The sequence below is a fragment of the Saccostrea cucullata genome, unplaced genomic scaffold, assembly GCF_032062105.1.
Source record: "Saccostrea cucullata isolate Sc308-1 unplaced genomic scaffold, CSIRO_AGI_Scuc_v1 ctg11267, whole genome shotgun sequence".
Lineage (NCBI taxonomy): Eukaryota > Metazoa > Mollusca > Bivalvia > Ostreida > Ostreidae > Saccostrea > Saccostrea cuccullata.
This window is the reverse complement of record NW_026937144.1, coordinates 15693-24715: the sequence shown is the minus strand read 5'-3', so window position 1 is coordinate 24715 and position 9023 is coordinate 15693.

Sequence of the window (9023 nt, the reverse complement as noted above, 5' to 3'; positions counted from 1 at the left end):
ATTTTCACGGAGTTCAGTTTGAAAAGGAATACCGACACCTATATTAAATTTGATATCATTTAAAGATAAAACCAACAACATACAAGTTATCGTTTTCTGTGAGATTGTAGGCAATCTGAATGCATGTTCCTTGTTTGATATGAAAAAAAATTCCCATATTCATGACAGGTTTTCTTAATTTTTCATTGCATGATTATGAGAGTTTAAAATATGATTGTTTACCTTTACGTTATACCTCGAAACACCATATTTTACTAAACATAAGTTATAAAGCATCATTAAAGGAACTTATTTCCCAAGTTTGATAAATCTGTAGGGACCTTTTTTTTTTTTTACTAGATCTTTACCCATATAATGATATGAAGAAATTAATTTCTCTATACCCAAATTAAGCTATCTTTAAACTAGTGTTGTCAAATCGGTTGAAAATCAGAATTGATTGATCAATTAAACCCTAGTTTCTAAATGCTTAATGTAAAACGTCTAAAAAACCATGAAGACGTCTTCAAACACTTTCACTTGTCTTTAATTAAGTCTTTAAACTAAGATTTTAAGTTATAATGATATTTCAATATAGATTATACAAAATAATAGTAGATTCATAATTTTGTCTCACTAATTCTAATGGTACTTTCAATTCTTTAAACTAAGTTGTTAAAATTAAATCTTATTTCAATATTGTTTCGCTGATTCTTAGGGGTTTTTTTTTTTTTTTTTTTTTTTTTTTTGTTTTTTTTTTTTTTTGTTTTGTTTTGTGTTTTTTTTCTTTGGAAAGTCGAGGATTTGAAAGCCAGCTTCTGCAAGATATAAATCCGTAACGTTTACGCAGGGGTAATAAGGAAGCATACAAAATATTCTACCTTGAATTAATCCGTGCTACATTATGACGTCATAGTAGGCGAGATTACGTCAATTTCAGAACACAAAGTTTTGTAATATTGGTATTTAGAGAGATTATTTAACAATAGAAAATGAATAAAAACGTATAAACATTAACAAAAATAAAATGTTTTTATTTTGATTTACTGATATCTGTCATTTTGATTATAATCAACAACCGATGACGTCATATGTGTACTTCAAGTAACTTGGAATGGATCATGTCGTGTAAAGAGAATTTGGCTTAGACGGCTTATACAAAGATACGTAGAATAGAGTTTAAAAGGAAATAACGTGAATATTATGTGAATTTTATATGGAGTTCAGTTAATTAAACAGGTATGCTATTTATTTTCATCAATAATATTCTCTTTCGAAGACAGCCAGCTATATACGTATCCCGATCGGCCTTTCCCCTGTCATTCCTGACAAAAATAATGCAAAAGAACAACTATAATCTGGATATTTCAAAACATAAGATTTGTATAGTTGGAAAGTTTGCCTTCTGCCAAACTTGGAAAGTGCTGCTAGAATTCCTAGTTAAGCATGGTTTTACGAAAAATCTCGGTTCATAAGTTTAAAATTCAAAACATAGGGTAAGGTTTCGTGCGAATGTGTAGAATATTTTTTTTACTGACAAGACAGTTGCATTCTAGCAGATATTTTTAGGCGAAATAGATGTTTTTCAACTATATCATTTACTCAAAGAAATTATTTAACCCCGGGGTATTGTTGTTCTGTTAGCTTTTTTATTAAGGAAAATTTCGCTTTTAATAGAAGTCACGTGATGCCGTGGCGGTGGTTCACGTCTTTGCTATAGACACTCATTTATCGGTATGCAACAGTTAATAACAGTTTACGTTCATCAGCGGTTTTGATAATTTTTTAAACTTAATTTTCTTTTAAAAGTCTAAATTTCCCTAGAAATGACCTATATGCTTCCTTAACATACCCGCGTATTTTTTTTCGGGGGCGGGGGTTAAACTTGCTATAAATTAACTTTTTAAACATTACGTTATTTTTTTGGTCTTTTCGGAGTGAAAGCCAAGCTTCTCTGTTGAATTTTTATGATGATTTGTAAAAAATACTTTTTTTTTCTGAAAAATTACTTTTAAACATGATATTCTACATATTTAATAAAACGAATTTCGATAGGTAATTACATTGTAAACATTTGCTTGGTTCCTGACATGAGCGCATGCTGCAATTTATTTCTTTGGATAAAGAAATGCTTGATATTAATAGGTACACATTGGCTAAATTGTCAATAATTGAATTCATTGTTAACAATTTTAATTACTGTAAAAGAACACATTTCGTTGGTTCAAATGTTCAAAGAAGAAGCTCTTGGTTCTTGAGGATTTGATTCGTGGATGACGAATTATTAAGTAGTTTAGTATGTAGCATGTTACATTTCTTGGACATGAATTCGTTGCTTTCTTCATTTACGAAAACACCCAAAATTAAACGCCAAGAGAATTCGTGATTTTACGGCAGGCAATAGGTAGCTTACGTCACAGTTTCGAATCCCATTACAGAACATGGAGACCCGACCTTCTGATAAGACTATATAAACTGAGGTCCTGTGTAACAGTGGATATTAATGCTGACAAGAAAATATCCTGCACAGCTCAATCGCCCTGACTGCCGACTATAGGTCAAAATTTTGCAACACTCCACCAATGGTTAAGTCTACGTGTGAGGGAAAATGTATGTAGAGGAACGTTAAACAACAACAAACAAAAAAACCTTCTCTAATTGACCATCTACTCATTCCTTTGCAATGAACTTTGCTCTAGTCTTTCAATCTAATTTGTTTGTGAATTATACCAAATAAGAAATGTTTTCTTTACCTCTAAGCTCAAAACACAATACAGAAGTTTTATTACAGAATTATCCTTCCATCCTTGGATTTTTAAAGGGCAATTTATTTCTGTTTGCAATTTATCTAAATGATTTTTCATTTCAACCCAAACATTTTTTTTCCTATAACCTGTTTATCTGAATTTTTTCAGAAACAAAACAATCAACAGTGGATCATTAAAACATGTTTAATAATAAAATAACAGATATGAACTTTTATCATTTTCACGAGAGAGAGATAGAGAGAGAGAGAGAGATTTCGTAAATCGATTGTTTTATTCCTCTGCTGCTAGATCATCCAAGTGGTCGTCATTTATCTGAACAAAAAAATGTTACATATTTAAAAAATGTTGTATTTAAAATGTTTGAATGAAAATTCACATTGATTGTTGATGTACGTTTTGTTGCAAATTATATATTGTGGTAAATGTTGGACTTACTCGTTTAAATGCTTCTCTTAGCATTTCAGCGGGGTTATACACAGTTATCTGAAATATGAAGAAATATATTTTATTTATACAATTATGACATAAAGAATTTGCCGCCAAGAATTAATTCATTAAATTATACATGATAATTCAGATTTCCTGATATTTTACAACGTTGGATACAGATCGTTCAATACAATAAAAAAAATTCTTGGATGAAAGAGTTTATCATGATAACTTAATTGTTTCCTATTACACATAAATTAAAGATTAACAGTTCAGTAATCTCCATAGCTTCTTAAATGTATATACTTTGACTACATACTTCCATAAAATCAATTAACAGAATTGTATCATATTAAAAGAAGTTTTTGGTTTGATATTAATTTCGATAAAAAACAGAATAAAACAACCGAAAGTCAAAGGCATGAAAAAATCTCATCGATGATACAGGCAATTAATGTATTCATTCATATCTTGCTAAACGATGAAATATGATATGCACAGTGAATTTATTTTACAATTGCCTCTAAAGTGTATATTTTAGTACAAGAAATAGAAAACACTCTGACAATAAACAATCAGACACAAAACAAAACAGAAAAAACAAAAATCAAGAAAGCAAAGACACACATATTTATTCAAGATCAAGCATGTTTGACAGTACACATGATGACAACACAAGAGGTAGGAAGCATCACAGAAAACCATGATATCAGTCCTCTTCTTCCTCCTCATCTTCACGATCATCTTCTTTTTCTCCCTCTAGTAGTGACTCTGACTATGACAGACGCCATCGCAGACACAGACAAAAAAGTCGCAGTCCACCATCAAAATTACACACATTTAGTGGTGACGGAAAGATCAGATGGGACACGTTCATCACACAATTTGAAAAGATAGCTGACAGACATGATTGGGAAAATAAGAAACGTACTGACAAATTGTTTACTAGTTTAGAGGAGGAATCCTTAGAATATGTCTGTAAACTTGATCTAGATAACTACAGAAAGATCAAAAAAGAAATGAGTAGGAGGTTCATTACTAAAGAAAACCCAATCTCAGCTAGACGCAAGCTGCAGTACATGCACTACTGAACGAAAAAAGTGCTGAGAATCCCAAAGAAGAAGGTACGGTTTAAGCTTTATTGTGCCCTAAAAATTTACTGTTCTTAAAAAGTTATGAAATTGGCTTTAACAATAGTTGAGTAGATGAATGTGATAAATCATTAAAGAATATGGCATGAAGAAGAGCCTTTCTTGAAAATATGACGTCATTAATTTGGTACATTTTTAAGTTTAATGCAGAAAAGCTTCAAAATGACTCATTTTTCTGCTAATTTTCCTTTAGAAAATAGTGTCTGCCACCGTCGCCCGCTTTAATTTTTGGATATATTATGCAAACAGCTATGAAAAATCACAAATCTCAAAATCTTTCCGGGCGACGGTGGCAGAGTATGTTTTCTGAAAGAAATTCACTGAAAAATGAGACCTTCTGCAACTTTTTCAGAAAAAAACGGGAAAATGCACAAGTTAATGACGTCACAATTGGCATTTAGGAGGTCATAAGAAAAAAAAAATTTGTGTATTCTTACTGCAGAAAATTCCTATGATTCAGAAAAAAATGATTTTAATTTCTTATATCATTTTCATATTTTAGAAAAATATAGGGCTTTATTTGTATTGAAACTGTACCTTCTTCTTTTACTGATAATGTTTGATAATTACTGATACGGTGCTGTTCTTGCTGATAATTGCTGATATTTACTGTTATTATTACTGTTGTTGCTGATAATTTTAGTTGTTGCTGAGAAATACTGATAATTACTGTCGACTTTACTGTTGAGTCTGATAAATACTGATAAATACTGTTGTGCTGTCGTTGATGAGATTTACTGATAATTACTGTGGCCACCTTTTTTCAAGCTGGGAAGGAGCTAAAACAGAATTAAGGGTTATAAAAACCTTCAATTATTACCTTCTATTATTTAAATAATCATGACGACATTTCCTTATTTCTTTTTAAATGTTCTACTAATGACAAAAAATTAAAACTGAAGATATAATTTATAAAATTTTCTGTTATTAAAAAAAAGAACATAAGACCATGCATCTTTTAAAAAGTAAATTTCATCTATTCAGACTCTAAAATAGGATAGGGAGGTCAATGATGTTTATTAATCAATAATAAGAAATAATTCTTAGTGGATGGGAAAAAATTCGGGATAAAATATGTTTCCTGCATATCCTGTAGAAAAGCTTGATTCATACCGTTTTCACTCGGTCAACTGGTCAAGAGAGGACATCGTTCGCTTTTTAAATACCACCTTTAATACAGTTTTTTTTTTCCTAAAAGATTTTTAAAAATATTTTACGTGTGAAGTTTCCCGGTCTCTTATTGTAAATTATTTTTAATTTTCTCAAAATTAAAAAACTGTATCTTTTTTAAAAATTATGTAATATAGAGATAAAAACGGGCGAATAATTATCATGATTATGTTCAATATGAAGGCAGAGCTTTCTTTTCATTTAATTATTTTGAGCTTTATTTATTTATCTATTTATTTATTTATGCACGTAATGTAAGTGTTTGTAAATCGGCCAAGAATATAACTTTTCTGCATGCACATGTCTTGTACATTGTTTACACACCACATGTGCAACCAGTAGATGGGGCTGATTAAAATTTAGTGGTCATAATCCCTAGTGCCGGTATACATGTTAGTGCAGAGGTACACAGGTTTTTAAACATAAAATTTTTATATAAATGATATATTAATTTTCATGACACAAAACATTTTCATTCATTATGTTTTAAAATTTCATTGTTTTTTTTAAATTCAATTTTATGAAATGAGAAATAAAATATGAGACCTAGTGTAATCTATTATTTTGATAATAAAAATTAATGATCAAATTGATCGATTTTAATTTTAGATGATCAAATTGGTTTTCATTGATCAGAAATTGATGATCAACCTGCGATTTGGCTGTGTTGTGTACATGTCAACATTTAATTGACAATTTCTGTTTGCAATGGTATTTAACAAAACCTATAGACAAAAAATTAAGACAGCTATTAACAAATTTCAGGTTATCTAATCACATATAATAATATTGAAACAGGTCGACACCATAACGTACCTAAACATAATAGATTATGTACATGTTGTAATCTCCATGATATAGAAGATGAATTTCATTTTATTTTGAAATGTCCATTGTATATTGATATAAGAAAGAAATTTTTGAAAAGTATTATTATACTAGGCCTAGTGTCTTTAAACTAATTCAGCAGTTAAGTTCTCATAATATTCAAGATCTCGTAAATTTGGGCAAATTTTTTAACGCAGCAACAATGTTAAGAAAAAATAAAATTTGATGTAAAGAATTATACCCATGAATGTGTTTTTTACGTTCACTCTCTCTGTATGTTTTTTTTTTCCCTTTTTGTCATGTTTGTTGTATAACTCTGATGAGCCAGTTGGCTTAAAGAAATAAAGAAAATGAAACTTATTTTTTCAGGATCCGATCGTATCTGAATTTCCAAGGCCAGTTATTAATAATCTTTTATTCATTGATAATTAAGTTTAAAAGATAGGTTTTAGCCAAGTATGTCGATTATTTCTAGATCCGGCTATTTATTAGAATTTTATTAATATTACGAACGAACGTAACCCAAAACGGGGATCAGTCATTGTAATCTATTGTATTCACGGTTAGATTATTGAATTCTTTGATTCTATTGGGATTTTATTGGGATATAATCCCCACAAGATACCTCAAATCCACGTCTTTTCTTAGTCGCTACCGTGACGCTTCAATACATTTCAAGGGACATTTATACGAGCAAAGGGGTTCGAGAAGGGAAATGAAAGGAAAATTTAAAAAATGTCATTCTGTGGCATGGAATAAAAAAATAGTTTATCCTGATTTAGTAGGGGTCGAAAGGGTTGGGGGTACTTTACAAAGGGCGGTCGTGACAATAAGGAGTTATGCTCTAAAATTAAATTGCAAAAACCCAACAACTTTAAATTAAAACTTTAAAGAAAAATAAAATTAATACGGCTTTTATACACAGGTAATATAGCCATATCATACATCCAGGGGGATGTCCGTTCGTAATTTGTCTTTTGATAAAGCTTCTTCTTACGAACATATATCTTAAAAATCTTGATATAATTCTCACGGGTTCTAGTGGACTGGACCCCCCTCCCCCTCTTTAACATCCCAGACCCAAAGCTTTTTTTTATTTCACTGTAAAAGCTCAAAGGCTTTTCGAGATATTGCTCGAAACAAAAGTGTAACAGACGGAAAGAATTATAAGACTAACGGGCAGACCGAAAAAATTACTTATCCTGCTTTATGGGGGGAGGGCGCAAAAATGGAAGTTTATTGAATTGTTTTTGAAATAATTTAAGATATTCGAGAGCAAGTTCCATATTAGCATGTTTTATGGCCATAATATTTTGAACCCCCTCCTTCATAAATTTAAATTGCGGGGGGACTCAATATTTTATGGCCATAATATTTTGAACCCCCTCCCTCTTAAATTTAAAGGGCAGGGGGACTCATATTTTATGGCCATAATATTTTGACCCCCCCCCCCTCATAAATTAACTGGACAGGGGGACTCGATATTTTATGGCCATAATATTTTGAACCCCCCTCCCTGTTAAATTAAAAGGGTAGGGGGACTCAATATTTTATGGCCATAGTATTTTGAACCCCTCCCAATCATAATTTAAATGGTCAGGGGGACTCGATATTTTATGGCCATAATATTTTGAACCCCCTCCCTCTTAAATTAAAAGGGCAGGGGGACTCAATATTTAATGGCCATAATATTTTGAACCCCCTCCTTGTATAGTTAAATGGGCAAGGGGACTCAATATTTTATGGCCATAATATTTTGAACCCCCTCCCACTTAAATTTAAAGGGCAGGGGGACTCATATTTTATGGCCCTAATATTTTGACCCCCCCCCCTCATAAATTAACTGGACAGGGGGACTCGATATTTTATGGCCATAATATTTTGAACCCCCTCCCTCTTAAATTTAAAGGGTAGGGGGACTCGATATTTTATGGCCATAATATTTTGAACCCCTCTCAATCATAAATTAAATGGACAGGGGGACTCGATATTTTATGGCCATAATATTTTGAACCCCCTCCCTCTTAAATTAAAAGGGCAGGGGGACTCAATATTTTATGGCCATAATATTTTGAACCCCCTCCCTGTATAGATTAAAAGGACAGGGGACTCAATATTTTATGGCCATAATATTTTGAACCCCCTCCCACTTAAATTTAAAGGGCAGGGGGACTCAATATTTTATGGCCATAATATTTGGAACCCCCTCCCTCTTGAATTAAAAGGGCAGGGCGACTCAATATTTTATGGCCATAATATTTTGAACCCCCTCCCTGTAAAATTAAATGGGCAGGGGGACTCGATATTTTATGGCCATAATATTTTGAACCCCCTCCCTCTTCAATTTAAAGGCAGGGGACTCAATATTTTATGGCCATAATATTTGGAACCCCCTCCCTCATCAATTAAAAGGACAGGGGGACTCAATATTTATGGCCATACTATTTTGAACCCACTCCCTTATAAATTAATTGGACAGGGAGACTCGATATTTTATGGCCATTATATTTTGAACCCCCCTCCGTATATAATTTTTAAGGACAGGTGGGTTCAATATTTTATGGCCATAATATTTTGAACCCCGGGTTCAATATTTTATAGGGGAGTTCAATATTTCGTAGCCATATTTTGAGCGGGTTTTGAATATCGCAGGGTTCAATATATTATATGACACCGGTATATATTTGCATGCGCGGAT